The 8,188-nt window shown below is 32.4% G+C and overlaps 1 pseudogene; it reads right to left on the bottom strand.

Moving 5' to 3' along the window:
• LOC149557024 (serine/threonine-protein kinase ATG1c-like) overlaps positions 1-7,734 on the bottom strand; it is a 20,417-nt pseudogene extending 12,683 nt beyond the window's left edge.
• Between the last annotated feature and the right edge of the window lie 454 nt (positions 7,735-8,188).

Raw genomic sequence — 8,188 nt, 5'->3', positions numbered from 1 at the left:
CTAACATGATGTTATTGGAAGCCCCCGAATTTATAATGCAATTGCTAAATTTTTGCTTGTTTAACAACAGAGATATGTAAAATGATTTGGGTTTCCTTTCTTCGACTTCTCCTTCAGCAACATGAGCACGGGGCTCTGCATTATTAGGGACTTGTCCAGTACCCTTGGACACAAAGATAGGTTTCTCATGAGTTGGTTGGTTTTCGGTAACATTATCAATGAATTGAGCATTTGCTAGAGGTTCCCTCTTCACATATTGGACTGGCACCAGTAAAAAAACAACAATATATTACTAAATAAACTACTAAAAATTGTAGATATGTGACTAATTTTGATCACATGACCAATGGTAGTTTATTTCCAGACATTTATCTCCCAACCAAATTTATGACTAAACTATTTTAATCATTGATTTAGTCATTCATTGTTGTTAGCTAGTAGTTTATTTGGTAATTTATGTGGTAATTTTGGTATTTGATTTGATAGTTTATTTGGTAGTTCTTGTGGTAATTTTGGTAGTTTATTTGGTAATTTATTTGGTAGTATATTTGATAGTATATTTGGTAATTTATTTGGTAGTTTATTTGATAATTTATTTAGTAATTTATTTGGTAGTATATTTGGTAGTATATTTGGTAGTTTATTTTGTAGTATATTTGGTATTTTATTTAATCATATTAGGGTATAGTGGAATCAAACCACCATCCTCCTACTTGTAGAGTAGGTGCTCTTCCATTGAGCTAGTACCCTTTAAAGAATAATGATGTTATTAAATGCATAATATAAAGATCAAGAGAATTTTTTCATTATCAAATTCATTACATGTGACTCATTATCAAATTCATTACATGTGACTTGTTCTTCTTACTATAATAAAGTTGTGGAACAAAAAAAAGAAAAACCTTAATAATAGTAGTTAAGTGTAAAAAACCAACCAATTCATTTCATAACCAACAACAACACTGCCCAGATTGTGAAATAGTTTATTTAGTAAATAATTAAGTGTTTATGTAGATGATCTTCATGGCATTACCTTCTTTCCTAAATACTAGTCACCCATTTGTTAGCCTAGTCTTCTTTCTTGATCATTGTTATCGTGGTCATATTCTTCCAAATGACATCTTAGAGGTACAAATACAAATACAATGCTTCTTATTTTATAGAGTCATAGCTTAAAAACAAATTACAAAACCAATTTGAAATGCTTCCACACAATCTTCAACTAGTTCAATTCTTGGTGGAATAATAGACAAACACTTAAACACCCAACATAAATTTGATCAATAGCTATCATGAGATTATGTAAGGGGAATGGTATGAAAAAAATAATCTTTATTGTTTTACAAACACAAAATATGGGACAAGGTTCCAAGACCTCTTTAAGAAACATCCAAACAATTCCTTTTGACACAAACCATGTTTCAATCATTCAAAAAAAAAAATCTTATTGTCCACTATGATTAAGGGGTAGTGGGGTGGGCCAGGGGCACCCCCCCCTCCCACTTATATAAATATCTCAAGCTATTGATTGACACTTTGTTATCTATTAATAGCTAAATGTGGATTCTTTGATAGCCAATTTCTGAGTCTAGAATCATGAAATGTAAATATGTTGTACCTACAAAATATTTTTTCTATCCATATCACAATCAGGTACTTGCTTACTCTTTGACGCAATCATGTATTGTTGATGCATTGCAATTTAGAGTACATGGATGTAATTTAATATTCCTAATGAAACTTTATTTTTCTCAATAGATAAATGTCCTCTATACTTGCATTTATGAAGTTGGTCTCTATAAATTCTTAATTCAAATATGGTCTTGTTGTTCATCTAGTGTTCACAGAGAAAAAAACATAAGAACATAGGTACTTGGTTGTCCAAAGACAATCGAAGATGATCTTAAGTGCAAGGAAGTTCCAACAAGTTTTTGATTTGACACATCTTGCAAGGTGATCTATTTTCATTTGTGAACTGAATGGTTCCTAAGTGGCTTGCCAATACTAAACTAATTCTTAATACTCACCATACTTTCCACATTCCTCATGCATATATTCCAAAATCTCTTCATACTCATTATCATCCCTCAAATCCTTAGGTTCCATAACCTATTATGCATGATATCAATCATTCAAGAATAAAAATAAGAAATTTGTTGATAATGAAATGCTAAGTGTTGCTTATCCTTGTGAAAGACAAACTACTTTTGTAAATAATTGATCGGTTGATTGCTTTCAATTTTTGTTAACAATCCTGACATCATGCCAGACATACTTGCTACTCCATTTAATTGTAGAGCAATCTTTTGGTAGACCTAAAAAATAAAATAAAGACAAGAAATATATGGACCCAAGTAGAAAGCAACAAAATTTGATTGTTACAAAGGCCTGAACAACAATTTGTTGTTGTGCATGAACCAAAACATTAGCCTATTCCGGCTTAGGCTAGCCACTGCATGTGAAATTAAGGACAAAATGGTTATGAAGACATTTTATATAATCCAGTATACATCAGTTAGTAGAAAACAAATGTAAAAAAGAACTAGAAATTACTTCACTGATATTCCATTCAGCATATAAGAAAACATAAGAGTAAATTAATTTTCTATTGTAAGATGACACATGTAAAGAAAAACTCCACTCAAACAACACAACACACATCAAAGGATTGACAAGATATAGCTTTGAATACAAGCCATGTACTGTGCCAATTTAAAATATAAATCTCATGATTATGAAATTCCTAGTTCTCTCATTGAGAAATCAAAAAATTGTAAAATTTTGGCATATAAGTAATTCTAATAATTTAAACAATACAACTCAACAACTCCATCTAAAAAGTATCAATTAAGTTTTGAAGCTATGATAAGGGATCCCCCAAACCTTGCAGAGCTACTCTCACGATGAGTGTTCTATCAGCAATCTTCAAACCTTTAAGAGTAGCACAAGCAATATCAATCACTGTCGGATCCTGACATATTACCAAAGGAAAATCAAAGCCCATATTCCTTAAAATTATATGCATAATTGCACGGTCACTATGTACAATGGTAGGAGTCATTATGGTAAGATTCTAACCTAGTAGACACTGAAGCCATAACCTTTGGAGTTTCTCGTCTCACAATCCTTTACGAGATCAAATGCACCCAATAGTTTAAAAATATATAAAACAAAGATGAAATTACTTGATTCAGATACAACTAGCATCTAAGAAATCCATTCACATACCCAAATGATGAAAGCAGATCAATAATCTATTCTTCTATTAGATAACATGGCAAACCTCCAACAAATATACGATCAGGTCCATTTGCAATACTTGATGATCTACAAAGCACATAAATTCAGTAGCTAGTCATAGCTCCATACTCTCAAGAAACCAGTTACTAATAATTGAATTTTTAGTTTTTACTAATAGTCTAGGAAAGATAAGATCAAGAACATTTAATGAGTGCAAACTAAAAGCATACCTGAGAACCAATCCTACAGCAGCCAAGTTGAGATTAGAACTTGGTTGAATTGGTCCAAGTGGAGGAGCCAGCAAAGGATCATAATCAATTTGTCTCTTCACACAAATAGGTACATCTCGATTTAAGCCATACATTTCAAATCTTAATTGCTCAAATTCTATAGAAAAATCTGGAACTATATTTGATACAAAAGAAAAGTTTTGTTATCAGGAATTAAAAATATCTCTCTAGTGCAAAAATTTTCCTACAAGGTAAAGCCCACTTTGCTTGCAACCCCATTTGTAAAATATTCACTAAGTGTTATGCCTTATGGACCATTTATTATAAATCCTCTTGAGCTCATCAATAGATAAGTAGGAGATATTTTCCACAAGTCAACTTGTGACATTTCTATCATTGTTTAACTGTGTAATTTTAGAGTCAAATTCACTTATCCATGTTTCACTTATTCATGAAACTATTTGTGCCTTGATTATGTTAATGATTCACTACCAAATATACTCCTACCTACTTTGATATAGTACAAATATCAACCAATGTGAAAGTGGATTTCCAAATTCTATATGTATTAAACATATAGTTGCAGTGATGCAAGAGCATATAGTTTAAAGCAAGTGGAGAAACTAGAGGGATAATGGGGAGAACATGAGTTTTTTATTTCCATGTATCAAGGTAGCTATCATTAATATGCCATGATATCTCTTTATGATGAGTGATAATTAATAGCAAGAGAAAGTTATAGATAGGTTGGAGAACTTTGGACAAGTTTCAAGATTTGTATCTAAATATTGACCCCTTTGTAATAAAGAATTAATGTTCTATGCATATTTGGCTATTTCCTTCAAGCTCAAGCTCTTTATTTGGCTTGCAAGATTGATTGGCATATATGTATGTATAATTATGAAATTTTGAGTGAATATAAGTATGGCTTATTATCTTTTCAAGAGATTTAATATTTACGACATTTTCATCACAACTGCAAATGCCTTTGAAAGACATTAAGGACAAAACACTTCCCCAAATCATGGAAAACTTAGTTGTTAATGGTAGGCAAAATTTGGATAGTTTTTGAGTTGTATCCTAATAGTGATCCCTTTGTAACAAGGTTTTGGTGCTAGTCTTGTTTCTTTTTCTTTTTCAAAGTGCAAGATTTAATTTGGCATCTGGATCACAAGATCCACTACTATATGCATATAAATAGATATGGAATTTGAATGAAAATGTATAAATCTTTAGCCTATGGCGTCTAAGAGAGATTTAATGGTTGCCAAAATTTCATCAGATTGGCTAATGATTTTGCATAACATTGAAGTGTAACACTATTACATTTTATTGAGTCATTTGGAAAATTGTGCAAATGGAGAGGCTGATTTGGTTTCTTCAATGATTGGGAATAGTATCCACTAACTTGGTGGACATTGTGGGGTGGCAAGATATCTTGATTACTAGAAAGTCAAACCTCAATAATCCAAACTCAAATTGATATTGACTTGTAGATATTCAATACTATGCTTAATCAAGGATGCTAACATTTTCCAAGAGACCAAACAATTAGCATATGAGGCTTACAACTGCAAACATCAAAACATTAACCTGAATCTTTCAATTTATGCTAAAAAATTTGTAGTTAGAGGAGAAACAAAGCACCCAGTACTCAAAAAACCAGCTTGAGCACTTTCCCTCAAAATTGAACATAACAAGTTTCTCGTTATGTGTTGAGAGTAGAATTAGAAAAGACCTATATTAAATAGCCAACATCCACAAGTTCAGAGATTGGTGAGACTTAGTAAAAGTATGACTTATGCAAAATAGGCTTTGGAGATTCCATCGTGATGAAGAGGATAACTAATGCCATAGATTTACTATTATTGATTAATGAATAAAGTGAAGTCTGCCCATAGAGGAACAAAAAATAGACATAGAATTGGATACAGGTAAGGTGAATAAAATGTGTCTCTCCATTAGCATTGTGATACGTTTATTGTATATGAATACATGTCTAATAGACCTCTTCATAAACATTTGTGTAGGTCAAATATCCCCCCCACTTTCCTAGAAATAGAGGCTTGAAATATGCATACAAGCTATAGGGGGTCACCACTACCTTCATACTGGAGCAGCTCAAAGTATTATTCTACTTAATGTCAAGACCATTAATAATTTACTGAATGAGAATCTAGTTGCCAAGATGGAAAACTTGGCCTTTCAAAGAATGGACCCACTGTGGATCAGACACATGTAAGTATTGCAGAAAAGGGTAGTTTAGGGTATCTTGATCCAAGGTATTTTAGAAGGCAGTAACTGATAAAAAAATATGATGTGTATTAATTTTTAGTAGTATTATTAAAGGTCCTATGTGAAAGACCAACACTAATTCCAATTCTTGCTATAGAGGAAGTTAATATAACAGAGTGGAAAATGCATTAGTAGAGTGACACTAGAAATAAGTTGGACTTCAAAATCTTGTTAGGGAAGCCTCTCATACATGGTTGATCCAAGACGCAAGAGTTTCACTAAGATAGATCTCAATGTTTGCTTCAAAGAAATTAATTTCCATCTTTTTTGGATGTAAATTACAATTGCAAGAACCACAACATTAACTAGAATAACAATGTCCCCAAAATTTGAATAAAATCCTTGGCTAGGATTTGCAAATTCAAACTCATCTGCAAAGTAAGGATTGAAAACTAGGAATCTTAAGTAGTCCAAGACACAAAACAGTAATGCCAATGTAATATAGTTTCCTAAGTGGTTTACAATCAACTTTACAAAGAACATCATCAACAATTTGATGAAGCTAGAAAAAACCTACATCAAACCAACATAATCCTTAAGTTCCATTTCCCATTCAAGTTTCTTGTGTATGTTTCCTTTCCAGTCTAGATATGTAGAAGACTTAACTGGACATTGAATGGCTTTCATAGAATATACAACCAACAAAATTAAAAAAACTTAAAGCATGAAAAAGATGCACAAATCACAAGGACTTGCTTGTCACTTGGGATTCTCCATGGGCCTAAAGTACTCCTATAGTAGATTTGGTGAGAGAAAGTTTGAATTTTGTACCCAATCCCAATCCCAAGGATCTAATGTGTTCTCTCCATGAGAGGGAAGATTTGAGCTTCCTAGCAAACACACCACCATTTCTTCTTTAGATTCAAAGTAAGGACCTTCAAAAGTAATGCCAAGTGCAGTGAAGCCCAGATAAATTTGAAAGATCTAAGGGTTGCTTCTGGGATAGTATGTTGTTCTGTCTGTTGCTATGGCCAATAATTAAAAACCACTGAAAGTCGTCATTTTTCCAAATGCCCCTTTGTCTGAATCCATATATGTGATATAGAAAGATGCCAAATTGGTTGGAGAATGCATTTCCTCAAAGGTATAATTGTACTAACCTTTGGATTTATAAGGCATCAAATGCATTTCCTCAAAGGTATAATTGGACTAACCTTTGGATTTATAAGGCATCAGAGGTGCAGAACCCTTGTCTTGGTTCCAATCTCCATTTACAAAAGAAAGCTCATTCTAAATACTATAAGCATGGTTAGGATTGGGAGGCAACATTGTAGCTTCGTTGAAATAAAAAAGTAGTAACCCATTGGCCTCTGTAGCTCCCATTTTGGCACAAACATGGGGATGCCAGTATAGGTTGTAAAATCTGGCATTAGGCCTACCAATTTCATTTTATTTAAAAGTTTTAAATAATTTCAATAGATCTAATGTGTACATATCCTGTAATCATTGCACTCCATTGATGAGATATATTTGAGGAATTTTGTCAAACAGTTCACGCACCTTCTCAATACTTCCACATTTCATACACATGTTGACCAATGCAGTTGTAATAATATTTGATAAAACTCCAATATTCTTTATGCATTGATGGATGTCCATTTCCTTTTCAAAAGCTCCCTTTTTGAAATGGGCGAGGAGAATATCGACGAAGGTCGTGGAGTCCATCTTTACACCTGTCAATTTCATTTTCTTTAATGTTTCTAAATTTTTTGATCAAATTTTGTGTGCATCTTGAAATAATTGTAGTCTATGACAATAAAATTCGCACAAGGTAGTTTCAGTGAAGGATAGGAAGGGAGCACAATGGTTGCAGTAAAGGCGGTTAAATTAGGCATTAGTAAAAGAAAGAAATAGCTATTGAACGATGTAAGAGTCATGTCACAGGTGAATAAAGAGAACCTAGTAAAGCTTTGGCACTGCTGTCTGGAGGCAGAGTAGCCACTGAAGATCTACGAATACATGGAACCATCTACGATCACCTCCATAAACCCTAGACTTCCAACCACTTGAACTGGCAAAACCCTTTCGACTTGTCAAGGAGAAAATGAGCGGCCCGAATGTCTTGGTCATCCCTTTCTCTTAGATACTCTCAATGGTTTTAATAAAACATACAAAAATATACAAAACAAGTTTTAATAAGATTTAAAATAGACAATTGATATAATGGTAAAGTTTAAATTATAAGCTTATTTTAGATAAATTGATGTCATAAATATATTATTTTTTATAATAATAATCTTTTATTTAATTAAAAATAGATAATTTGATTAGAAATAAAAGAATAATATAACATATAATAAAAATTTGATTCTTTTGAATATATGATTTGAAGAAATATTTTGGATTTATGTACCACATAAGTTAGAGGCTATAAATCACCTCACACTTCCACCAAGAGAGGCTTATCAAGCTCACAAACTTAT

This window comes from Cupressus sempervirens, chromosome 5, assembly GCF_028749045.1.
Source record: "Cupressus sempervirens isolate cs-2001-9-10 chromosome 5, ASM2874904v1, whole genome shotgun sequence".
NCBI lineage: Eukaryota > Viridiplantae > Streptophyta > Pinopsida > Cupressales > Cupressaceae > Cupressus > Cupressus sempervirens.
Note: the sequence above shows the minus strand (reverse complement) of the source record. Positions and strands in the feature narration are given on the sequence as shown.